General features: G+C 38.1%; 1 long non-coding RNA gene across 1 annotated transcript in view; it reads left to right on the top strand.

Annotated features, from left to right (window-relative positions):
* Window positions 1–3,504: 3,504 nt before the first annotated feature.
* The window catches only part of LOC103159510, a 179,049-nt gene continuing 156,498 nt past the window's right edge, over window positions 3,505–26,055 (top strand). The window contains exon 1 of the long non-coding RNA XR_004771252.1: window positions 3,505–3,819. This is a non-coding gene — a long non-coding RNA (uncharacterized LOC103159510). The remainder of the gene's footprint in view (window positions 3,820–26,055) is intronic.

The following is a 26,055-nucleotide window of genomic DNA, read 5'->3' as shown; positions in this document are numbered from 1 at the left end:
ATTAAAAAGTGGGGTACAGAACTAAATAGACAATTAACAATACAGGAATCTAGAATGGCTGAAAAACACATAAGAAAGTGCTCAACTTCCTTAGCCATCAGGGAAATGCAAATCAAAACAGCTCTGAGATACCATCTTAATCCTGTCAGAATGGCTAAAATCAAAAAACATCAATGGAGAACACTCCTCCACTGCTGGTGGGAGTACCAACTCATACAGCCACTTTGGAAATCAGTATGGAGATTCCTCAGGAAAATGGGAATCAGTCTACCATAAGATCCAGCAATTCCACTCTTAGGCATAAACTCAAAAGATGCACATTCATACAACAAGGGCATATGTTCAATGATGTTCATAGCAGCATTTTTTTGTAATAGCCAGAAACTGGAAGCAACCTAGATGCCCCTCAACTGAAGAATGGATGGATGAAGAAAATGTGTTACATTTACACAATGGAGTACTACTCAGCAGAAAAAAAAAACCCAACAACAACAACAACAACAACAACAACAAAAAAAAAAACAATGTAGTCTTGAAATTCTCAGGCAAATGGATGGAACTAGAAGAAACCATTCTGAGCGAGGTAACCCAGTCACAAAAAGACAAACATAGTATGCACTCACTCATATATGGATTTTAGACATAGAGCAAAGGATTACCAGTGTACAATCCACACTGCCAGAGAAGCTAGGAAGCAAGGAGACTCTAAGAGAGACATACATGGTCCCCCGGAGAAGGGGAAAGGGACAAGATCTCCTGAGCAAATTGGGAGCATGGGGGGAGGGGAGAGCATGTAGGGGGAGGAATAGAAGAGAGCAAAATAAGAGATACCATAAGAGAGGGAGCCATTATAGGTTTAAAAAGAAACCAGGCACTAAGGAAATGTCTAGAGATCTACAAAGATGACACCAACTAACAATCTAAGCAACAGTGGAGAGGCCACCTTAAATGCCTTCCCCTGATAATGAGATTGACAACTAACTTATATGCCACCCTATAGCCTTCATCCAGCAGCTGAGGAAGTAGAAGCAGATATCCACTGCTAAACACTGAACTGAACTGGAATCCAGTTGCAGAGAAGGAGGGATGAGCAAAGGGTTCCAGTCCAGGCTGGTGAAACCCACAGAAACAACTGACCTGACCAGACTGATAGCTGGGAAACCAGCATGGAACTGATCCAGACCCCATGAACATGGGTGTCAGTGAGGAGATCTCAGAAATCTTTGGATCCTCTTGGAGTAGATCAGTACTTATCCCTAGCATAGGTATAGACTTTGGGAGCCCATTCCATATAGAAGGATACTCCCTCAGCCTAGACACACAGGGGATTGGCCTAGGCCCTATCTATCCCAAAGGATATGACAGATTCTGAAGAACCCCCGTCATGGAAGGCCTCACCCCCCTGGGGAGCAGAAATGGTATGGGATAAGTAGGCTGTTAGTGGTGGGCAGGGGAGGAGGGGAGGGAGAGGGAACTGGGATTGACATGTAAAACTATCTTGTTTTTAATTTTAATTTAAAAAAATGGAGAAAAAATTAGTCTTTCCTAATGATGGAAAGTGAGTTTAGGGGCTAAACCAATTAGCCCCTAATTGGTTTTCCAACACCTTTGTGAGTCTTAGAAAGATATACATGCAGGTGATATCACACTTACTGATCATGTTGTATTTATATCTTGATTCTCTTGTGTGTTTATGTAAGATCATAATACTAAAGAAAAGTATGAATTAGAGGAGCTTGGACATGGGAAGTATAGAAAGGAGGAGGGAAGTGATTCATTTTAAAATTATAAGTGAAGAGTAATACTTGGAAAATATTTAAATGGTTACAATTTTTTACTATGGTTTATCCCTTTTCCCTTTTGTTCTGTTAGTTTCCTTTTGCAGTGCAGAGTATTAAAAGCCGGGTCCTTAATAAATTAGGTAAAGGTTTTAATCAATAAATCATACTCCAAAATTTTAGTCTAGAGCTTTTAAAGTGTATTGTATACAGGAAATATAAGACCTCAAGTTTAGTAAAATGAAGCCACTGATGCTGTCGAGGTCTCCTTCCTTTGTTCTGTGAGGTCAGGATTTATACTATAGATGCTGTGTTGAAGAGAAATCAAGCTTATTAATTATGTAGAATTGAGCAGAATTATGACCAGTGGGCAGTGTTTAAATTGCTGCTCACTTAGCTTCAAAAATCTGGTGCCAGCCATTTCTGAAATGAACCAAACTCGCCATTATCAGCTGATAAAAATATCATTTAAGAAATTGTAGGAACAAGTTAAGAATGGGTAGAAGGTGCTAGAGTTGTATAACATTTGTCATTTACTTTACTAAGAAATTTAGCCTGCAGGAAAAACAAAATTATGAAACCAGTTAGCTAGCCTAAGACCAAAAAGGTTAGAAAGTACACTTTCTCAGAAATAAGTGACACTCTTTATTGTAATTCTCAGAAAAAGAGAAATCAAAGTTGAATAATATTCATGGGAACATTGCTCTCCTGACGTCTCCTGGTGGTTCCTAGTGTTGGTATGGGAATCCAAGGAGGCAGATCATGCAAGAAAGTTTAATTGCCTATAAGGCTTACAAGAAAATGTAAGCCAGAGGGAAATCTTTGCATTAGAATCCAAATGTAAAGTTTAAGTTAGGAAATTAGTGAATGATAATAAGTTCAAGTGTAGCAAAATATCAGTGAAATTCTTCTAAAACATTATCACTTGAAATAAATGTGTGTACTTGTGAGAAATGCATGCTCTCAGCTGATCAACTTATTTACTAATAAACTTCCTTCAGTGATAGTGAGGCTATAGTTATTTAAACAGTGAACAAAGAGAACATCGGTGATAAAATGTTAAAATTTCTGTAAAGAAAGACATCTACTGGGAAATAATTATTTAAGCCATTAAAGAAACAGACAATGGTTTGACACAGAGAGTAAAAGTATAAAATATTTCTAAAGAAAACAATGTCTAAAAAGTTTAATACAATTTCTGACAAGTTGTCCTTGAGGTTTATGTGTTTCTCAAATGTACATCTTCATTTGTATGACTTAAAAATGCTATGTAGTTCTAGTATATCTTTTTGTAATTTTTGAAAAATTAATTTTACATTTTTTTTCCTTTTCTCATAGAATCTTGACTTCAACCTCCCCTCCTGCCATACCTGTCCGTCCCTCTCCCCACACCTTAGCGCTCCCCTAGATTCATTGTTGCTGTTTCCCTTCAGGAAAGAGAAGGCCTCCAGGGAATATCTGCCAGGCTACCCAAGCCACAATCACCCTGCCCCCAGTGCCCTGGACAGCCCCGAGTGCATGCAGGCACTTCCTCCCTGAGTCAAACCTCCAAACCTGCCTCTAAGCCCAGAGACTGCTGACAGAGAGACACCTGACCAGAGACACCAATGAGGAAAGGACAATACAGCAGAGTCAGCTGCCTGAGCCAATAGGCCCTTGGGAGGGGGTATAAAGTCAGACCTAGCTTCCTGAGTCTGCAGTCTGCTCTGCTGCTCACTGACTCCCAGTACAGGGGTCATTGGTGCTGTGACCTCTCAGCCCTACCCCAGGAGGGGTCCGAGCAGGGTCACCCGCAACATCTGGAGCCTAGACATGGGGCTCGTGGATCCCGTGCTGGCCTGGGTCTCCACCACGCTTGACTCAGGGTGTCACCACAGCTGATTTTTGGATCCTGGTCTTTGCGTTTTGCTGCTGGCGGTCCATCCGTGGATGGAGCCTATGTGGATGCAGGGTGCACTTTCGCTTTCACTATCTGCCCCCTCTAGGACTCCTCTTCGTGCTTGCAGCCTGTTTTGGTGCCCCCTCTTCTGAGACTTGTTCGGTGAGTTGGCCCCCTTCGTGTTTCATGTGTTTGGTCCTCCTGAAGGTGAGCGTGGGGACCCTCCTCTTTTTCTTTCTGTCTTTTCCTTCGTGTCTGTCTGGTACCCCTGGTGCATTAGGTAGGAACATTACTACACTGAGGTCTGACACGCTTACTGTGTTTGTTCAAGTCTGTCTTTGTTTTAGACTTTGTTCTTGTCTACGTCTCTTGAAATCAAGAGAGTGAGAAACTTACCCTCCCCCTGTAAGGAGCCTCAGGTGAGGGCATTAAAATCACCATTGGTTACCAGGTGCCTAAGGTTAAGACTGATCTGGATCTGGAGGTATTCTGGGATGAGGCCGTAGTGCTGGCCCCCTGGATTTCTCCAGAAAACATGGGGAGCCTGACCTCTGCGTGGGTGTGCTCTGTCTTGCCCAAATTGTTCCCGTCGTATTAACCATCATTGCCAGCCTCAAATCCTGTTCTCCAGAGGAAGTGATAACTGCCCACAACAAGTATTGTCAGGAGCAGGCCAATGTTAACCTCTGTATTACCTCAATGCTACCTGTGGCTGAGGCCCCTTACACTTCAGATGAGGAGGAGTCAGACCCCTTGTGCCAAGCAGTGTCTCTCAAACCACCATGGTGTGATGGAGAGACCCTTGACCAGAGACACCAATGAGGAAAGGACACACATCAGAGTCAGCCGCCTGGGCCAATGGGACTTTGGGAGGGGGTATAAAGGCAGACCTAACTTCCTGAATAAACCAGTCTGCAGCCTGCTCTGCTGCTCAGTGACTCCCGGTGCCTGAGACATTGGTGCTGCCAGGGTCTTCTCAGCCCCTTCCCCAAGGGGTGTCTGACCTGCAACAGAACATGGCATAACCAGATGCAATAAGACTTGTCACAAACATTTATATCAAGCCTGGGCAAGGCAATCTAGTAGGAGAAAAAAGTCCCAAGAGCAGGCAAAAGAGACAACCCCCAATCCCACTGTGAGGAGTCTCACAAAACCCTTAAGCTAAACAACCACAGAATGTATTCAGAAGACCTAGCATAGCCCAATGCAGATGCAGTGGCTGTCACCAGCCTCTAAGAGCCTCTGTGAGCCTCTGCTATTCTTACACATATGAGTATAAATGTATAAATACAACCTGCTGAGTCCAATTTGTATGGCTGTGTGTATATAATTTCAGGACTGACCACTTTGTTTTGGATGTCCAGTTTAGGGGGCTTATCCCTGATAGGCAATCCTTTTCCTCTCTTCAGTCATCAGTTGTCTTTAATTCATTGTCTACAGATAGGGTCCCCACAGATCCCCCGATCTGCATCACTATGTCTTTTGATAATATTAAGCTCTTGTTTAGGCTGACCATAATGTTGCAGGATCATGAATGAAGCTTTCCTGTGATTTCTAGACTCCCTGGTTCCGACTGGTTTTCCATCCTGTGTTCCCCAATATTCCTTGAGGTGGATTGGAGCGTGATTTCTACTCTCGCTTGGTAGCTTATGTAATACTTTCTGATACTAAGACAGTTAGACCAAAAGGAGGAGGTTTTCAGGTTAGATCCATTTTCTTCTTCTGAGTCCTTTGCCTGACATGTGTGGTGTCCTCAATAATAGGGACATGCCTTCAACCTCTGAGGTGCAAGCCAGTGTCACAGCAATCGCCTATATTGTTTTTGGAGTCACTCTGTTTATCCTGACCAGCCACATAACTGGTTTCTGATGCCCGATACTGGGATTTTTGTTAGACAGGAAGCCTCAGCAAATCTACTTCAGTTTTCACTCCGATTTAACTTTTTTCAGAACTTTCATCACCATCTATAATTCAATTTGGTGTTTGATTGTTTATTTTCATTCTTGGCTGTTACTCATCCCTTCATAGCTGGCAGAGAGAGGGAAGGGTGTATGTACTACTTAAATAGTATTTGCTCACAATCTCTTAGACATAGTGCTGGTTAGATTTTATTGTCAATTGGACACAACCTAAAGTCACCTGGGAAGCAGGAACCTCAGAGCTAGTACTGTCTTGATCAGATCAGCCTATGGCCATGTCTGTGGAATGCTGTTTGATTGTTGACTACTGTTAGAGGGCTCAACCCACTGTGTGTGGTACTTGGGCTGTTGAAGAAAGGTAGTGTATTCTTTGAATTTTCATGTGGTGTCCTCCCCCCTATGGTTCCCAGAATCCTCCCATCACCTCTGCCATAGGGTTCCCTGAGGTCTGCCTAATGTTTGGCTGTGGGTCTCTGCATCTGTTACCATTAGTTACTGGGTCAAGACTCACTGGTGGCAATTGGGCTAGGCAAAGATCTCTGAGTGACTGTGTTACCTGATTTTTCAGTCCTTTCCTCCTATGTGGTGGCCTCCCCCAGTCTTGAAAGAGGTGGAGGTGCCTAGTCTTCCTGCAACTTGATTTACAACCGCTGGCTGATGTATATGGGAGGCCTGCCCTTTTCTGAAGAGAAAGGAGGAGGAGTAGATGGGGGGCTTGGGAGAAGAGGAGGGAGGGGAAACTGATCTGGATGGGAAATTTTTAATTAATTAATCAATAATACATTAACAAAGAAAGCAAGATGGAAAAAACTGAGGAGTAATGCAGGAAGCACCATTATTCCTTGGTTTCTGCTCCTAAATCTTACTGTCTCCTGGCATGATTTGCCTCATTTGATTTATACTAGTATAAATCAAATAAACCAAAGTTGCAATTGATGGTTGCACTTATCACTGTAAGAGAAAGCAAACTAGAAAGAGATGGCATGAAAAAAGATAAAATGGTAAAATAAGTTAGCTGAATATAAATATACTTAAATGGGTGAATTAATTATAAAATTATACTGCTGTGGAATATTTGTGTATATTGTAAAGATGTATCATTGCCTAAGGCACCTTCTGATTGGTTTAATAAAGAGCTGAATGGACAATAGCTAGGCAGGGGAATATAGGTGGGACTTCTGGGCAGAGAGAGAACTCTGGGAAGAAGAAAGGTAGATTTGCCACCAAGACTTCAGGGAAACACTGAAGAGTTTGGACACATGGTATAGAGGAGAGATAATGAAGCCAATGGCAAAACATAGATTAATAAATTCAGGTTAATTTGAGTCACAAGAGCTAGTGGAACAAGCCTAAGCTAAGACCATGATTAAATAATTAATAGTAAGCCTCCATGTCATTATTTGCTAGCTAGTGGTCCAAAGAAAATCCAATGATTAAGCTTGCTACGTTAGATAGCCCAGTAAGATAATTACCGAATATGATAATTACCATATATATCAAAAATAATCAAAGGGAAAACGATACAAATCCAGAGTTTCAGGAAACCCTAATATTGGTGTGATACAGTATTCATTTATAGTAGTTTTCTAAAAGTAGGCATAACGTATTTTAAATCCCAATTTAAAACATAGTGCAATGAGCACAAAAAATCAGTAACATAGTTATTTATCATTATAAAGTATCATGTACTATATATGCAAATGCTGTACTTTCATATGAGGAATAATACTTTTTCTTTACATCACCATCAATACAGGCACACAAGTAAAAGTGCTCACTATTGTGCTATTATGGTCACTGCTTCACTAAGCAATCAGAGTTTTCAGTTTCACATAATCTTATGTGACCACCATCATACATGCACTCTGTTATTGACCCAAGCATTGCAATGTAGTACCTAACTCATGTGTGTTTATGTGTGCATGTGTGTAATATGTCTATATGTGTCTGTGTCTAAATTTTATTTGTGTCTGAGATGGAAAAGGCAAGAGGTTGCTGTGTTAAGCTTTCATTTTTTCAAGAAAATGTGTAAAATAGTAACAACTGAAATCCACATTAGCAATCAATTTAGGTTTTAAGATGCTTTTTTGGTCTCCAGATCAGTAATTTTATGTGCTTAGGTATCAAACACAAAAACACAAAACAAAACCCTAGAAAGTTGAAGATTTAGAAAACAGCAGAAAAAGTGTAGGGGGGGGAGATGGATGGGGAGAAAGAGAATGAGGGAATGAAGAAGAAAGAATGATGTATTAAGCATTAAGACAAGTTGATCTAATCTTTCTCAGACCAGTGTTCTCCGCTTGACCTTTAGTCTGTGAACTCTATCCACTGAGCTGGTTATGTTGTACATAGTGCTGGACATGGGTTTTCTGGACACAACACAAAAGCTCAGTATCTTTCATTTTCTGTGTGTTTTATTGAAACAGCTTGGACATGCTTGTATTAAATAAAGGCTCTGTTGCTTAGTTCCTTTATTACTTGTAGAAACACAGATGTTCTTGTACCATGAAGATACCCAGTGGGTTACATCTGTGTGGTATGCCAAAATTGAAAATAGAAGATTATTGCCTGTGCAACATGAAGCACAATTATCATTGATTTCTTTTTTTTAAAACAAGAATGTATTAGCAGCAATGTGTTTGAGACAAACAATTGTCATGTACATTATACTAAATACTTACAATGTCGTTTTTCTATGGCTTTATATTTATTTAGACAAGTTTCCATTATGAAGGCAAGTTTGCCTGAGCTAAATTACAGAGACAATATATAAAGGACTCTAAAAAGAATGCTCCCACCATTAGGACCAAGAGTCAATAACCTGGCAGTTTTTCATGTGGCTTGTTTGTTACTAAGCAACAAACAGAGGGTGGGGTGTTAAACTTCTGGAGTCACTTACAAATTAATTATAAACCAGTAACATTAGAATAATACAATCTTTAGTAATGAAGGGTATTAAGTACATCATCACGGTATGGGTTTTTGTTTTGTTTTGTTTTGTTTTTTTTCTACACAAGAAGAGAAAGACCTGTGTGCTACTGGTCATATAGAAAGGGCATTTTATTAGCATTTGAAGGTACCAAGGGAGTATTTTTTAAAAAAACAATTAGGTATTTTATAGCCATCTTTCCCTTTTCTAAGGTTTTCTTTCCTAATTGCTATTGACTTTGCATTCTTTGAGCAACTGAAGCTAACAATTGCATAAGTAGGCATTTAGTTTCCTAGTTAAGATTTTGTTAAAGCGTTTTGATAACTGATGGCTGCATGATTGCCAAAGAATTTCAGACGCAGTGGAATTAAATACCATTAAATGCATGGAAATTAAAGGCCACATATTACTCCCTATACTTAATCTTTATCAGAACTTAATTTTCCCCACCAGGAAATAGAGAATTCGGTCTCCCTTTTTTCAAAGAGTTTGTATTATTCTGTACGGTAACTCCCCTGTGCAGAATTGAGTTGGTGCATGCTAGTCTTTTCCTTTTATTACTTTTTCTCTCATTTCCATTTTTTATTTGAATTAGAAACAAGATTGTTTTAAATGTCAATCCCAGTTCCCTCGCCCTCCCCTGCTACCCCCAACTAAAACCCTACCTGTCCCATAAATTTTCTGCTTCCCAGGGAGGGTGAGGCTTTCTGTAGGGGGGTCTTCAGAGCCTGTCATGTCCTTTGGGATAGGGCCTAGGCCCACCCCAGTGTGTCTTGGCTCAGGAAGTATCCCTCTATGTGGGATAGCAAAGCCCATACCTATGCTAGGGATAAATACTGATCCACTACAAGAGGCCCCATGGATTTCCGAGGTCTCATCACTGACACCCACGTTCATGGGGTCTGCATTAGTCCCATGCTGGTTTCCCAGCTATCAGTTTGGGGACCAAGAGCTCCCCCTTGTTCAGTTCAGTTGTTTCTGTGGGTTTCACCAGCCTGGTCTGGACTCCTTTGCTCATCCCTCCTCCTTCTCTGCATCTGGGTTCCAGTTCAATTCAGTGTTTAGCTGTGGGTGTCTGCTTCTACTTCCACCAGATGCTGGATAAAGGCTCTAGGATGGCATATAAGACAGTCATCAATCTCATTATCAGGGGAGGGCATTTAAGGTAGCCTCTCCTCTGTTGCTTAGATCATTAGTTGGTGTGATCTTTGTAGATCTCCAGACCTTTCCCTAGTGCCTGATTTCTCTTTAATCCTATAATGTCTCCCTCTATTATGGTAACTCTTATCTTGTTCTCCTCTATTCTTCCCCCTACTCAACCTTCCTGCTCCCTCCTGTCCTCCTCACCCCTCTTCTCCCCTTCTCTTTCTCGTAGCTCCCTCTCCCCTCCCCCATGCTCCCAATTTGCTCAGGAGATCTTGTCCCTTTCCCCTTCTCCAGAGGACCAGGTATGACACAGAGTCCTCCTTGTACTCCATTGTGTACTCCATTTGAAAAAGTTATAGTGAATATGCTGCTCTTAGAATCCTAAGTGTTGTTTATTCCTTCCTGGAAACACATCAAGCCTCGTTTGTAACTTGTTTATCAGACACAGTTTTTCCTTTTATTTCTTAGATCAAACTCATGTTTTCCTGTAACTTGCAGTCAATAGTCCTCTCTGCATCCTCATGAGCTTCAGACATTGTCTCCACTCTGACTTCAATGTCATGGAACATTCCCAACAGTCCCTGCAATAAACAAGGCCATGGCTTACTCCATGTTACGCTTTCTTGTGGAAAGCATGATTTCTCAGGCTGTGTTCTTCCCCGAGAGTTTTACACTCAGCTTTTGACTTTGTTTGCAGAATGGAGAATGACTGTGGTATGACCCTTGTAGGTTACTCAGAAACAATTGTTTCAAGGGAGGAGGAGGAGAACCACTCTGTAAACTTACCAGGGTAAATTGTGATGACAGAAGCATGCGTGCATTTTATCTCAGAATTCAGAACCAGCTGTGGATGCTTAGCATTGCAGAGGTGAGAGCGCCTAATAATGTCTCATCTGCCTGCTTAGTTTGTGTGTCACGGATTGACAGCCAAGGGACTCCTGACTGTCCTTAGGACTTCAGGCCCGCTTGAGCCCTGCTGTTGACATGAATTACTTGACATGAAACCTCTGCACATCTACCTACTAACTCGTCTAAGTTTCCATCCTCAGGCCACACATACGCTTGTCCCTATGCATGCAGCTCTACTTAATTTCAGAGCTCCACATTCAAACCTATGACTCTATGAGGACTTCCTCACAGAAGTCATTTCTGTTTTATAGTGGTTTGGGGTTCATTGCTTTATCAACACAGACTTAATCACATTTTTGTTAGTCTACTTTGGCACTTCTTGAAACTGATGCAGCCTCTTTGAACTCTTGTATCCATTTTGTAATACATATGTCTACGTGTACCAAATATATGTATACCAAGTATACACACATACTTTGTAATATATGTGTCACTGACAGTAAAAAGGGTGTGGGGTGTGCTATAGGTCACATGTCTGCGCATGAATTTTTTTTACATTAACCACAGAGTTTATTAAAGTGGGGGAGGGTGAGAGTGAGAGGGGAGAGACGAGAAGAGATGAAGAGGGTAAGAGAAGAGAGCAAAGAGCTGTGCATCAATTTTTTAATGTAGATTAATCTGTTGAAGAGAATTCTAAGTTGTAGAAAGAACCACAAGGGCTGATGTGATCAGACCTCTGAGGTGAAGGTGGTGGAAGAAAGATTGAGATTTCAAGTCCTAAAAGACATTGGTTTTCATGGACTAGATAAGATAATTTTAGGAGCAGTGGGAATTTGGCTAAGTATTTAAAATGTTTATAACTTGGAGACGCAGAGAAATGGCGAGCGGGGAAGGACATAAGTGATGAATGACAAACATCTTTGATATCTCCACTCTAGAGCTATTGACATGCATTAATAAGCAGCTGTGGCCTTCTTTTCTCCTGAGGCAGTGATAGATCAGATTCAGCTAGTCACAATAGTTATAAATTATAAATCACATGATAAATGATAATTGTGAATGTGAAAATGTTTTTATGCGTCTTCACTTAAAGAAGCATCATAAAATATAAAATGGTAAATGACAACTTAAAGAATTATTTAAGTATTATATTACAATACAATATTTTGTAAAAATTAAAGTATTGTATTATAAGAATATTGTATCACATATTAAAGAATTACTGTCATCAAAAATACATGGAGACTAGTAAAAATATGAAAGACATAAATTGTTCATTAAAAGCAGAAAGAATGTAAGAATCAATTAAGTACAGATTCAGTCTTTGTCAAATATATTGAGGTATTTTTAACAAGTAAAAATAGAATGTGATAATATTAACATTAATAAAACCATCAGAAGGAAATAATCACAAATGTATAGCAGAGCAGCAGCATAGTGACATATCTCTTAGTTTTTTTCAAAATAGATTATATGAATTCAAACTTCAGTAATTTCACTTAATAAATAATCAGACAGTAATTGTTGAACTTCTCTAGTCTTGGCTTTTCTCTGAAAAGGAATAATAACATGATGTTTTAGGTTTCTATTGTTATGATAAAACTCAATGACCAAAAGCAACTTGGGGAGGGAGGATTTATTGCAGCTCATCCTCAGGTCACATTTCATCAGGGCTAGAACTTGACCCAGAAACTGAAGCAGAAGCCATAGGGGAACAGTGCTTACCATTGTAGCCTTCACAGCTTGCCTTCTGACACAACTTGGGATCATCCACCCAGGAAAGAGATCACCCACAGTGAGCTGGACCTTTGCACATTAACCATTAACCCATTCAATTCCCCAGATTTGCCAAAAGACATATTATATGGGGTCAATTTATCAATAAAGATTCCTTCTTCCCTTTTGCTAAACATGGGAATCTCCAGAGAACCCAGTCTGTTGGCAATACTAATAGGTTGCTCTCTACAGATTGATAGCAAGGCCCCATAGCTGAAGGCAACACCTATGTTGAACATGGAGATGTAGAACTGGTGTCTACACAGATGAAGTAAATCCCAATGATACTTTGCTTATACCTTGTTAGTCATCCTCAGAGAAGTTTCCTCAAGCAGCAGATGAGGACAAATATGGCAACCACAGTCAGATATTATGTTGAGGTGACAGACCTTGGAATACTAGGTCCTGAATGGGATGTCTCCAGAAAATATCTCTGCTTGGAGTTCAAGGAGCCCTGTGGAAGAAAGTGTATAAGATCCAGAGGGGAGGGAGGGTAGAAAGAAAAGAAGCCCTCGAAATCAACATAAGCAAAGATCATTTGAACTCACAGAGACTGGGGCACCATGCACAGAGCTTTGTGTGTATATTATGACTTCCAATTTAGAATTTTTATGGCATTCTTGGGTATACGAATGAGTGGGTCTCTGAATCTTGTGCCTTCTCTTGGGATTCTTTTCCTTCTGTTATTCTATCTTCTCCAACTCAAAAGTGACAGGTTTTGTTTTATCCTATTACATTTTACTTTGCTCTGTTGTTTAAAAAAATAAATGAGTGAGCAAATGCATGGAAAACAGAGCCACAAAGAAATAACAACTGAACTGTCAATTATATTGGTTGGGGGAGGGAAAATTAGCTTTCTCCAGTGGAGTGACATTGGGTAAATCAGACCAATGCACACTCCACAGCCTTTTTGTTTGTTTGTTTGTTTGTTTTTTGGTGTATGCTTTTATTGGTTATATTGGTGTTTTGTTTCATTCAGGGTGTGTTTTTATTTTGGTTTCTGTGTTTTGGAGGTTTCTGTGATTTATCATATTTTTGTTTTTTGAGGCAGCACTTAAAGTTGGGTGGAAAGGGAGTGAGAAGATTGGAAAGAAATCATGGGAAGAGAAGGAAAAAATAAAAATAAAGGTACTAATTTAAAAAAAAAATCAGAAAAGATTCCTTCTTCCCAGATATATCCAAGATGGTGACAGGCTGGATAAACCAATCAGAACACCTAACATTAATAAGCATAATAACAACTTCCTGATGTGGATTTTATGAACACTAATCAAATTAATGTCATTATTATATAATATTTAATGCATGGTAATTGTGACTGGCTTTCCATATACAAAATTATATATGTCAACCTATGTTGAGAGAGCAAGTGGTATGTTCCTGCAAACTACAAAAGTCACATGAGCATATATTAGCTAATTCATGTATTGATATAAGTAACTTCTGAATCATAAACAGAATATTATCTTTCCATGTACAAACTATACAACTACAAAGATATTGTGCTTAATTTACCAAAAGAAAAAAATCAATTTTTTGCAAGTCTGTATAACAAAATCTATTATATCAAAACATTTCTCTAAATTTCCAACATAATATCAACAAACTACATACTATCCCTACCACATACTATGCCTTTACATGTTCCAATGATAAAATCCCAGGGAGGATTTTGAATGGCATATTTAGTTTCCCCAATTCCCAGCTAAGCATAGCACCTAAAAGGGCTGATGTCAATATTGGCTGTTTGGTGCCACAGCTAGGAATAGGAGAAGATTGTGAAAAGGAAGTTGCTATGGCTTCCTGTTTACAGCTGGAGATGCAATCTCAGCTTCCTGCTCCAGCCACCTGCTGGCCTTCCATTCTTTGCTAGTATGGATTCTCTGTCTGGAACCATATTTCAAAATAAATTCTTTCTTCCAGAAGTTGTTTTTGGCCATTTTTTATCACCATAACAAAAGGCATCTGATACAGTGTACAGTTGTGTTACTCAACTAAAACACATAAAAAATGAGTTGTCCAAAATTGGGATAATTGGGGTCAGTTTTTAGGGTCGGTTTTAAGATTGTCACCCATGATAGTTTGATAACTCTCTAGTGGATAGCCGTACATCCAGGAGATTATGAATATCCAAATTGGACTAAACGATATATTTTTTCTCTTTTCAAAAATGAGAATACAATGTTTGGTAGATAGGAAATGGGTGGTGGATTTGGGAAGAGTTGGGGAGGGGTGAATAAAATCAAATAGGATTCATGAAATTCTACAATACTTAATTCTAAAATGTTTGGCTTATAGAACTGATGCTAAGTGATACTGGGGCACTTTCTACAGCCAAGTGACAATTTACAATCAGTTTGTCATGATAGCAGGCATATTGTCATCCTCTATTACACTTTGTCAGGATGTTAACAAGGGTTGGATATAAAGACAAGAAAAAAAATGATGTTTTGCTAAATGTGTTAATGATTCTGTTGCTTTACACATAGAGTCTGTCAACAGCTGCCCTCAAGCCAAATCCTGGCAACATTTTTGGATGTAAAATTTCATTTGCATACAGGCAAGGGTATTTGGTATACATATTCTACTGCAGCTTTTGTATTCCACGGCCATAGCTGAATAGTTTTCCCAGAGACTTTGCAGCTCTCAGAACCTAAATTAATAACTACTTAGCAGTGTACAGAGGTTTTCGCACCTCTATTTTGCATACTAGTGATGACAGAGCCTATAATTTCAATAGTTTCATTGCCTCCCACATAAGATTCTGTCAGTGTGCATCACAGTAATTATATTTTTATTCTTTTGACACAGCCACTTTTCAATTTATATATTTAAATTGAAATCTTTTGAATGAGGGATATTACACATGAACTTTACTTAGTCTCTCATTGTTAATTCCATGGTCCTTATCTGTTGATGGCATTGAACACTTAATGACATTGAACAGCTTCAGTCATTTGACAGTGTTATAGTTTTTGAGATGTCAAATGGCCATGAGACCCAAGGTAAATTAGTGAAACTGACATGCCAGAAAGTAGGTATTTAGTTATTGCTTCAGAAGTAAACAAACAAGAATTGGAGAAACGTCTCAGTGGTTAAGAGTACTTGAAGCTTTTCCAAATGACCAGACTTCAGTTGCCAGCATCCACATGAGGTAGACCACAACGACCTGCTTGTATATCCAGCACCGAAAGAGCTGATGTGCATTGTGGCCTCCTCTTGCAGGTTCACCTTTGACACATTCACAAAGACATACAAGCACACATACACACAGACAGTTGACACAAACCTCCAGCCCACCCCACACACATGGCAACTGAAAGTTCTAAGACCTGGGAGTCCTCACTCAGCACAGATGCTCAGGTTAATCGTCACAGTTAATTCCCTTCCAAGAGTAGGATCTATGCACCATCTTCTGTATTTTAACATAAACTAGCCTAGAGAAAGTACTTACGTCTCTAGAGTCCTACAACGAATGAAATAAATAAAAACAAACTACCGACACACATTTTGACTTTTATATATTTCTGTTCCTCTAGTCTATGTATACATGCTGGCAAAAGGCATCTCCATCCTTCACCTGCCTGTCTGCATGCTTATCTGTGTATCTACCTAACCCTGAATGATTGGTATCTATTAGTTGTAGAGATAAACTCACAGTAGAAACTATTCTCTTATGTTCTCTGAGCATCACATGGTAACTTCAGTGCAAGGGAACTATTACTGACATTAACATAAAGTTATGCATTTTGAATCTATTTCCTACCAGCATGTTAAACAGTGGTGAACCCATCTCAGGGTTAATGGGTGAAAAAAAGATGCCTCCCAATGTTTTCCAAAAGAAGATATATCCTTGGTTTCATTTATTAGCAGTCCTATGATAGAAGACATGAATACACTCTTGACTTTCAGGTATGTAGCCTGGAAGTAAACACCTCTCAATTTTTAAAAGAATAAATGTATTATCCACTGAAATACAGCATAATCTTTTTGCATACCTAGGAGGTAGTAACCATAATCTATAAAATTATTAATACTCAATAAATAGACTTGTAGAAGGACATTTATCATCTAATAAATAATTATATTAATATTATAAAATCTTCTGGGAAGCAGAGCTATGATAATCATATTTGCACTCCAAATATTGTCATGTGAAATTGCTGTATGTATTAAGCATGGTGATGCCTCCGAGAGTGCAAAACCAGCCTGGTCTCTATAGAAAGTTGCAAGCCAACATGCAAAAGAGACTTTGTCTTTTAAAACTCTGTAAGTGGGTACATATACATTTATGCACATATGTGTGTATCTATAAAAACTGAGTTTAACTCTTCCCTGAATATCTTCTGGATGATTTTCTCAAATTAAGTCTTTCGACTGCCAAAAGACAGTGTGAAAACACAGAAATTTTATAAATCAACAACCCCAATATTCCAAATAGCAGTAACAGTATATTAAAGAGTCTGATATCCTGGGAAAGAGAAAGCTATGTGGGGAAAAAAACCGTCATGGTGCTGAGACTTACAATGCAAATGTTTCCTATAATCATACCAGGACTGAAAATTTATATCAATGAAATTTCGGTTGTGAAGATAATTACTATGTATAAGTCCACGGAGAGGAGACTGTCCTATTCTAAGAAATTCAATTGCAGCTTACTGGCACTATTTGTCAGTTAGAAAGTGTTACTAATGGAAACAGTTGTACATATTGTTAGAGGACCTCTTAAAGAATAGGTGATGTTCACGGGTTATTCCTGGATTTCTGATCCATCAGGTTTACAAATGTAGGTAGTAGTGAGGAGTACTGGGGCCATTGGGAGTTCTCTTGTCTCATGGAAAGGAAAGGCAAATTAACCTAGATATATTTCAGATAATCTAGATCTAGTTTAAGGATTCCTCATTACAACTACTATAAACAATATTTTTTTAATAAATGCATTTATTTCCCCTTTCCAGGGAGATCTGGGCTAGGCACCAATCTGATCACAGGAGATGGCCAGCTCAGGCTATGTATCTGATATTTCTAGGAGTTGAACCTGGGGTCTTCCTTGTAGATTCCTGGGAGATTCACTTATGTCAGGGAATGACCCTGAAATGTCCCCCTTTCCCAGTAGTCTCTTTCAGTATTCTTCCCTCTGACCTTCCCAAACCCGATCTCTCTTGTTCCCATACTGAATAAATTCCTTAAATAAATTGAGGCAAAGACGAAGAATTGGAAGAAATTAATAAATCCCTAAAAGAAAGTCAAGGAAAAACCCAAAGAGATAAAGGAAACTACTCAAGACCTGAAAATGGAAATGGAAGCAATAAAGAAAATGTAAAGGGAAGGAATCCTGTAAATGGAAAATCTAAACAATATTTGATAAAATATTTGTGACATAAGAAATTAGTTGACAATTAAAACTGATATAAAACTTAAGAGGAGATGTTTGCAATAATACAAGCTTCCAAATCCATGGAGAGGTACAAGCACAAAGACTGGTCCTGAACATTGGAATTATTTGTCATCACTTTGATTCATATGCATAAATTCATGTTGTCAAATCCTATTAATTTAATGTTAGGTTTTAAATATAATATCCCATTGTGCCTTCTCTGAGTGTCTTGCTTGAAAATAAAAGAATACATCTGTCGCCAACAGAATGTACTTTAACAGAAAAAAAGGAAATTTCAAGGAAGAGAATAAATGCAAGTCAGATTCTTTAATTTCATGGACTTAACTAGTAAAATTATTCCATGGCTTTCTTTGATAGAAACTGCAGTCTTCTGCTTTTCCACCCCTTTCTTATAAGTCTCTATCTGCCTGCACAAGTGCCAGAAGAATCACATAACTTTGGCTCTAGTTTCTGCGACAGTGACAGAGCTTTCTAGGTTCTGCCTGTACTAAGATAAAATGTGCTTCATTAATGCCAGTACCAGTGAAGTCAGTTTTCTTCTTTAAGTACCAGAACTTGAGCTGGAGCCTCATTCCTTTCTTTCATCTCCTGTGGACTGTGAAATCAAAATACTGACACAGGGGAATGCACCACTTGAGAAACAGAATAACATGTCACTGGGTTGAGTGCAACATTTAGATATTTTCTCTCCAATATGAAATCTGATTTCTTTCCAGTTGGTGGTTAAATACAGCCGACGTTATCAATCTGGTAGTTCAACATTTACTTCATCTACTCAAGTGACCAAGAATTCAGTGAAACTCTTCACACAGGGTTCTTGTTTTACACATTGTAAGGTCAGTACACCTAGAAAAATCACGAGGCATATTGAATTTAACAAAAAAATGGATTTCCAAATAACACTGGATTAATACGGTCTCAGTGACAAAGTTGAATAAATCTTAGCCTGTTCAATAGATAGGCAATCTTCTCAAATTGTTCAATCCTGGACCCATTTCATTTAGCTTTGTACTGGGTTCATACACATGATTTATCTTAAGTATAACAATGTCTTTGTGTGAATATTTTCACCCTCAACATAAACAATTGGCGTTCCATCTGTTATCTATATTTAGTATAAAAAGGATTATTTGTAATTGCTTTTCTTATGCACTCTATATGCTCTTGATCTTTTAATTACCAAATTGCATTTGTTTTCAGGGAATGGAAATAGCCATTGGGTATGAATTTTTCCCACCATGCAGATATTATCATGCAATTTCTATGAAAGGATATTCAAATTCTCTGTGAGGCACACTTGGTAATTGTTGTTATTTTTAAACTTTATTTACCATTTTTTCCTCCATGTGATAGGACTAATAAGATTACAGCTGTATCCTGGAAGGGAGTGATCATGTTTTCCTCAGGATTTACCCTGGGTTTAACATCCATTTCCCTGTTAACTTCCTCATGAGACCTAGACAATAACCCTGACAATAACCCTGACTCTTGTCACTTGGTGATTTTAAGACCCCTAAGAGTAGAAAAGAGACAGTAAGAATTGAGAAGCTTACAGATGACAGCATTGACATCTTTAAAGTGCTTAACAAGCAGAAAAAGGCTAAAGATCCTTTCGTTTCTTGCTGTCATTTATGTCGCTCAGTTTGACCAACTATGTTTGCATATCAGTGATATTTTTCTATCTGCATTATTTTTTTATTACAACCCTTACCTAAATGTTCTTTTTGATAAGGTATCAAAACTTGAGTTCAAGTTCTGCCTCGTGTTGCTCTATGGCTTTCACTAAACTACTATTACTCTATTTTGTCAATTGCAAACTTTTTGGTTCTCATGTCACAAAAAAATCATTAGAAGCAACCTGCATAGATTCTGGGATAAGTTTTCATCGAGGCTTTATCTTCTCTGAAACTAGGTGCTTTTGAAGTCGCAAGTTTGGGTAGCCAAAATGGGACTATTGAATATATTCAAATTTAATATGAATCTATTCTGAAAAGGCATATGAAGATAGAGAAGAAATGGTTAGAATTTGTGTCCACTAAAAAGCATTACTGCATATGTATTAAAAGTCTATAAAAATTGTGTAAATTCGATTTAAAACAATATTATGGTCACCTAGCTCCTATCCATTTTCCCACAGGGGTAGCAGTGAGACAGTTTTATATATTGATATATCCATTTGTAAAATTACTTTGCACATAAAAATCTGTTATGCATAATTTTCTAGTTCCTTTTCATATGACACATATCTTACCTTCATTCATTTTTCATTGCTGCATATTGTATTTTTGTTTCATAATCGTTAACCATTATATATATGGTCTGTCACACATCCAAAGTACATATAACTAGTGTGGATTATTAGGTATCGAATTTTTAAACGGATACATTTGCTCAGTTTACGCATTGGTAGACTTCCTTGGATTACTATCCACACATCTTATATCCTTTGCCTTCCTAGTAGTGTTAATAAGAGTTTTTTATTTCTCATTTCTCTGACGAAACTAAATATGGTAAAAAAAATTTATTTAGTTTTAAACATGATAGATGAATATGAATTAGTCATAGTTTTATATTTCATTTATTTGAGAGGTTTGTTTCTTCTCAGATGGGCGTTATCAAATTTTCCCCTCTAAATCATGCTTTTGACCTATTTTATGTTGCAATTCTTTTAGAGGTTTGAAAAGGAAAGATGAAAAATGTGTAGGAAGAGAAGGAGTAGGCATTTTCAAATTGTGTATGTTAAAATACTCTGTTAGTCTTTGGCTTGGTGTAGTGAGGCTTTAAAGAGGTTTCCCCTTCACAGGTGGCTTAAGCATGGTCTGGAGATACATGATGAGACTGAAGAGAAACTGTGGCACACGCCACCTGGGATTTAAAATTAAAGAAAGTACTTTGTTAATCTTTCTACCACTTTGTTTGGTTTTTATTTTAAACGGAATGGGTTGGTCCTTAACAAATCCTAGGACAGGATGAAGGATGGAGGAAGTAGAGATGTTGACCAAATGTTATAAAGTGTGAATTATTCAGTCACTATTGATACGAGTGATGATGGCAGTAGTAAAATATTGTGTATTGCAAAATGGCTAAAATAATATTTTAATCATTTGATAAATTAACAAATCATTGGAAATACACAGTTTTTACCCCAAAGCAGGTTTAAGAGATAGCTCATTCTTAAGCTATATATGAGTGAGCGAGCATGGCCTAAGAACTGAGGTTCAATTCATCCCAAATGCAAGTTACCAACATGGTAAAATAGAGTTTTAAACTAACTAACCCTAACCCTAACCCTAAATCAAGACACTTTTCAATTATGTTAGTAGAAACTTGTAGTGGTCCTTCCTCTCCACATCACTAAAATTGTCACTCAATCAGTCATACAGAAAGTGGAATATAAGAAGTGGTTCTTTTCTTTAATGCCTTCATCTTTGAGATTATAATATGGTTACATTTCTTCCTTTTCCTCTCTACAAACTATTCCATGTATACCCCTTGTTCTTTGTCGAATTCATGGCCTATTTTTGAAATTGTTATTATATATGTATACATATTATATGTTACACTCATACTATACATAGTACTGAATACATAAATACACCAGATAAGTTTGTACCTTGTTTTGATATGTTACTTGCATTTATATATTTTCAGGGCTGACCTTTTAGTGTCGGGTAACCAATAGTTGTGATCATTCGCAGGCAAGACTATTTCTCTCACACCCAGTGTTCCTTAGTTTCATGAGGTACATATAGATCTTTGTCTATGGTTGAGGTGTCATACCTTTCCCATGTCCACGTAAATATATTTATTAGTGTCTTCCTTTTTCAGATCATCTTTATTCGGTCACATTAGTATACTTCACAGTGTAGGTTCTGACATTTCTAGAAGGCTCATTCTTAGAGTAAACTTCTTGTTCTTGGATCTCACATTCTTTGCCCCCTTGCTTCTGCAATGTTCTCTGAGCCTTCGGTGCAGGAGAGGAATGTCATTTAGCAGTTGGGACTAGGCTCTGAGACTACATTTGATTGGTTGTTGTTTTATGTGATTGTCTCCTTCTGCTGCAAAGAGAAGCTGTCTTAATGAGGCCTGAGATCTACACATATCTGTGCCTGTAAGTACAAATGTTAGAATATAGTTAGGGATTATGTTTGCTTAGCAAAGTGGTGGATACACATTCTGCTCTAGGAGCCATGATTTCACAGCTCTGGAAAATCTGTTGTCTAGGTTTCCAGCACTAGGCACGATTTCCATATTTTTGATTAGGTCTTAAGTCCCATTAGAGGGCTGGATGTTGGTTGCCTCCAAGGTATGTGTGGCACCAGTCTACCCTTAAGCTTATTCTGCTGCACTGGCTCTTGTTGAAGTCCATAGGGTGAGAGCTAGTTAGGACTGCTGTTGCTCCATTCCTTTGGAAGCTTGTATGCTGCCTTCTGGTGTAATAAAAATTAGTCCACAGCAGAGATCTTTACAGGAACTTTCTTTCTCTGGGGAGTATATTAATGAGTCTGATTTGACTTTTCTACAATGTAGTCATAAATCAGAACAGCCTATTGTTCCCTATAAATATACCCAATAATTTTTGTCACTTCTAAACTATCAAAACATATGATTTAACAGTTTGGAATGTCCAGAATTTATCCAATAATCAATACAATTCAGTTTCATATATATATGAATATATATGAATATATATTGCTTCCATGACACAAAAAATCTATACTGTATTTAGAATAGGTGCTATAAAGCATCAAATCCTTAATAATCTGTGTAATAGTTAAAATTTCTCTTCTTTTTATGTATTCAAGATTTTTTTTCCTGAATATATGTTATTATGTCACATGCTGGCCTGGTACCACAAAGGGGAAGAGATGTTATCAATCACCTGCAACTCAAAGCACAAACAGTTTTTAGCCATAAATGGGTGCTGGAAATCAATTCTGTGTCCACTAGAAGAGTACCTGGTGCTCTGAGATGCTGAGCCATCTCTCCAGCCCCAGTAGTTTAATTTTATTATAATCAGCATATGTATTAGTACACAAATAATTAGAATACATAACACACCATAAATAAGTTTCATGAGAGCTTAAATATTCATCATGAGTATGCAATTCTTGCTTTGCAGATGTTGTCAGATAACCTTTCAAAAAAGACAGAAGAAACTATTGGTGTCAAACTCTAAATTTACAGTATTGGCTAATTCCACCTATTTGCGTGGTCTTTGCTCACATTTGTATAGAACTGATTTACAGATTCTTATTTCCCAGAAAGAACTGTAATTCAAATTCTGTCTTCTCTAAAGATACAGTGAAAGAAATGATTTAGTCTATATTCTGATCAATTAATGATGATTGGACAGAACAAAATGAAAAGTTAAATCCACTTTTGTTATTGACAAAGACCATCAGTACAGAAACCTTTACAATGGCTAGCTGTCCATGTACACAATATTCACACTGGCTTGTGTTAAAGAAAGTTTAGATTGAAAGATAAGTAGGTAAAACATGGGAAGGTCACCTCTATTATCTTTAGAAATAATTGTCAAGAGTTCTGCGTAGAAGTTGAATTGTGTGGGTTGCAGATATTCCTAACTTTTTTTTTTTAATCTGGCAACTTTGTCCTACTTTCTTTTAATAACGAATGACAAACCCATGTTATTTAAGGTATCATGTATTAATTGGTTATGAAAAATGCTCAGAGCCTTGCCCTAGACATCACGATTACCTAGTGTGGCAACCGCAGGTTGTCTTAACTGCCCTACTACAATTAAAATCTGGTCTCTTTGGTAGGTTCCATGAACAGAGTGCCTGTGAGAGCCCATGGGTAGTTCACACCCACCATAACGACACAAAACCATTCCTGGAGACATTTGGTTTTCAGTGTCAGAGGGCTTTTGTTTATAAAAAAGATTTAGAAAATATCAGAAAGCATTATTTTAAAAAATCATAAAGCTGACCTGAATAAGAGGGAGCTCTTGGTCCCCAGACCTATAGCTGGGAAACCAGCTTGGGACTTATCCAGTCCCCATGAACTCGGGTGTCAGTGAGGAGACCTCGGAAATCTATGGGGTCTTTTGTAGTAGATCAGTGCTTATCCCTAGCATAGGAATAGACTTTGGGAGCCCATTCCACATAGAGGGATACTCCCTGAGCCAAGACACACCCAGGAGGGCCTAGGCCCTATCCCAAAGGATATCACAGACTCTGAAGACCGCCTATGGAAGGCCTCACCCTCCTTGGGGAGCAGAAAGGGTATGGGATAGGTAGGGTGTTAGCTGGGGGGGCAGGGAGAGGGAACTGGGAATGACATGTAAAATAATCTTGTTTTTAATTTAAATGGAAAGTGGAGAAAAAAGAAAATCATAAATGATATCACTGATAAAATAAGAGATGGATCTCTAAACTTCAAGAGGAACAATGGTCAGAGTCACGGTTTGTGTTAAGCAATACTTGATAGAATAAGGATAGCTCATAAAGTCAAAAGGAATACAAATTTGTACAAGGTTATTAGGAAAACTATTTCTCAGTTTAAAAGCTATTTAATAGACATATCTGAATGGTTATTATTACTGGGAAGATATTTCCCCAAAGCATATTTACATAATGTTAAATTAGAAAAGACACAAATATTTTAGTCACTGAAAAGTGTTTTAGTCTTATTAAAAGGACGGTGCAAGGAAAAAGAGCAATTTCATACATTTACAAAATGCTTTAGTGACATTGAAGAGTTTAAACTCTACATTTCTCCTCACATGAGCTTTTTAGAATGTAAATATCCTCCTTTTAATTCTTTAATGGGTTGCCTTTCAACATTCATTAAACCTTCTCCAATAAAGCAGTCTTTGTGTGCAGCTCTGTAATGACGGCCATCACATCCAGTCTTATCCTTATCTCCAAATGGCTTTGTGCTCCAATGGTTCTTGTCAAAGCTTACTTTCCACATGTTCTTTTAAAAATAGTACTTTCTTAACTCTTTCAGATTGTCATACAATGTGTCTTGGCTACCTTCACCCCCTCCCTACCTACTCCCAAATCCTCCCCGCTTCCCTCACCTATCAAACTTTATATTCTCTCTCTTTAAAAAATAAAGTAAGTACAGTTTGTGTCCTTTAAATTCTTCTTCCTTGGGGGGCTTGTCCTGGGGTGTGGTTGATTTACCAGAGGTCACAGTCCTAAAGAAAAATGGTTTCTTTCCTTTCCCTCTCCTTTTCCATCTCCCTTTCCTTCTCTTTCTTTCTCTCCTATCAACCAATGGATACAAGCAGCTTCTCAGGTAGGCTATGGACTTCTGGACGCTCTCCTCCCGTTCATGTTGGGATTTTGGCCGGTCTGAGTTTGCTCAGGTCTTTGGCTTGCTGTCGTAATCACTGTAAGTTCACACATGAAACTATCCCTTTATTTCTACTACAAGGTTTTCTTGACGTCATCTACCAGCTCTGGCTTTTGCAATTTATCTGTACCTTCTCCTAAGAAGAATCCCCGAGTCTTACAGGCTAGGGTGTGACACAAGTCCCATTTAGTGGTGTCTACACTGTAATCTTTTACTTTCTGTGTCTTGGCCAGTTGGGGATCTCTGGGTTAACTGTCTCAATATGCCCTTTTAAAATTACCCTTACTCCCTTATAAATGCTATTTTTCCATGTCAATACTCACTCTCATTTTTGATCCCTTAAATCATCTTAGTCATTTATCTTCTGATAACGTCTCATATTGAATGTGTTTTATATTTCGGGTACTATACCATGTACAGTGAATACATAAATGTGGGGGGAAAAAAGGTATTGTCTGCTTGTTCTGATCCTGCTGTGTGGCATGGCACAAAGCGGCATGAACAAAGCAGGCCTTTGGGAGAATCGTGCATTTGCACAATAATATTTTATGAAAAGGTCATGCTTTCATAGGTAGATTTTCAACTCAAGAATACTCCTGTGTCAGAAGGAAACAAGTCAATTCATTGCTCAACACTGGATTTTCTATTTAAATAAATCTGTGTTCCTTGGTACGAAGACAAGTACGGCTTGTTTTCTGTTTATCCAGCTTCTATTTCAACTCTCAAAATTCAATAGAATTCAGTATTAGCAAATCAGTTCCACCCTGATTTGCTTGAACATTTGCATGCTTGTTAGGAAACATTAAAAGCACAAAAGCCAGGAACAGTTTATGTTTGTCTACTCCATTCCAAGGTGCATTATAAAACACATATAAAGTATTTTGTTGGAAGATTAGTATTTACAAAAATTAAATAATTTTAGAAAATAAATAACAGAGCATAAAGCATAATCATTATTACATAATGTATAAATTTAGTTGCTTACATAATTTTGATATTTGTGTTTTACCTTGCAATGCATATATTCTTGGACAGGATCCTAAATTACAGTATAT

Source organism: Cricetulus griseus, chromosome 10 (genome assembly GCF_003668045.3).
Source record: "Cricetulus griseus strain 17A/GY chromosome 10, alternate assembly CriGri-PICRH-1.0, whole genome shotgun sequence".
Classification (NCBI taxonomy): Eukaryota; Metazoa; Chordata; class Mammalia; order Rodentia; family Cricetidae; genus Cricetulus; species Cricetulus griseus.
Note: the sequence above shows the minus strand (reverse complement) of the source record. Positions and strands in the feature narration are given on the sequence as shown.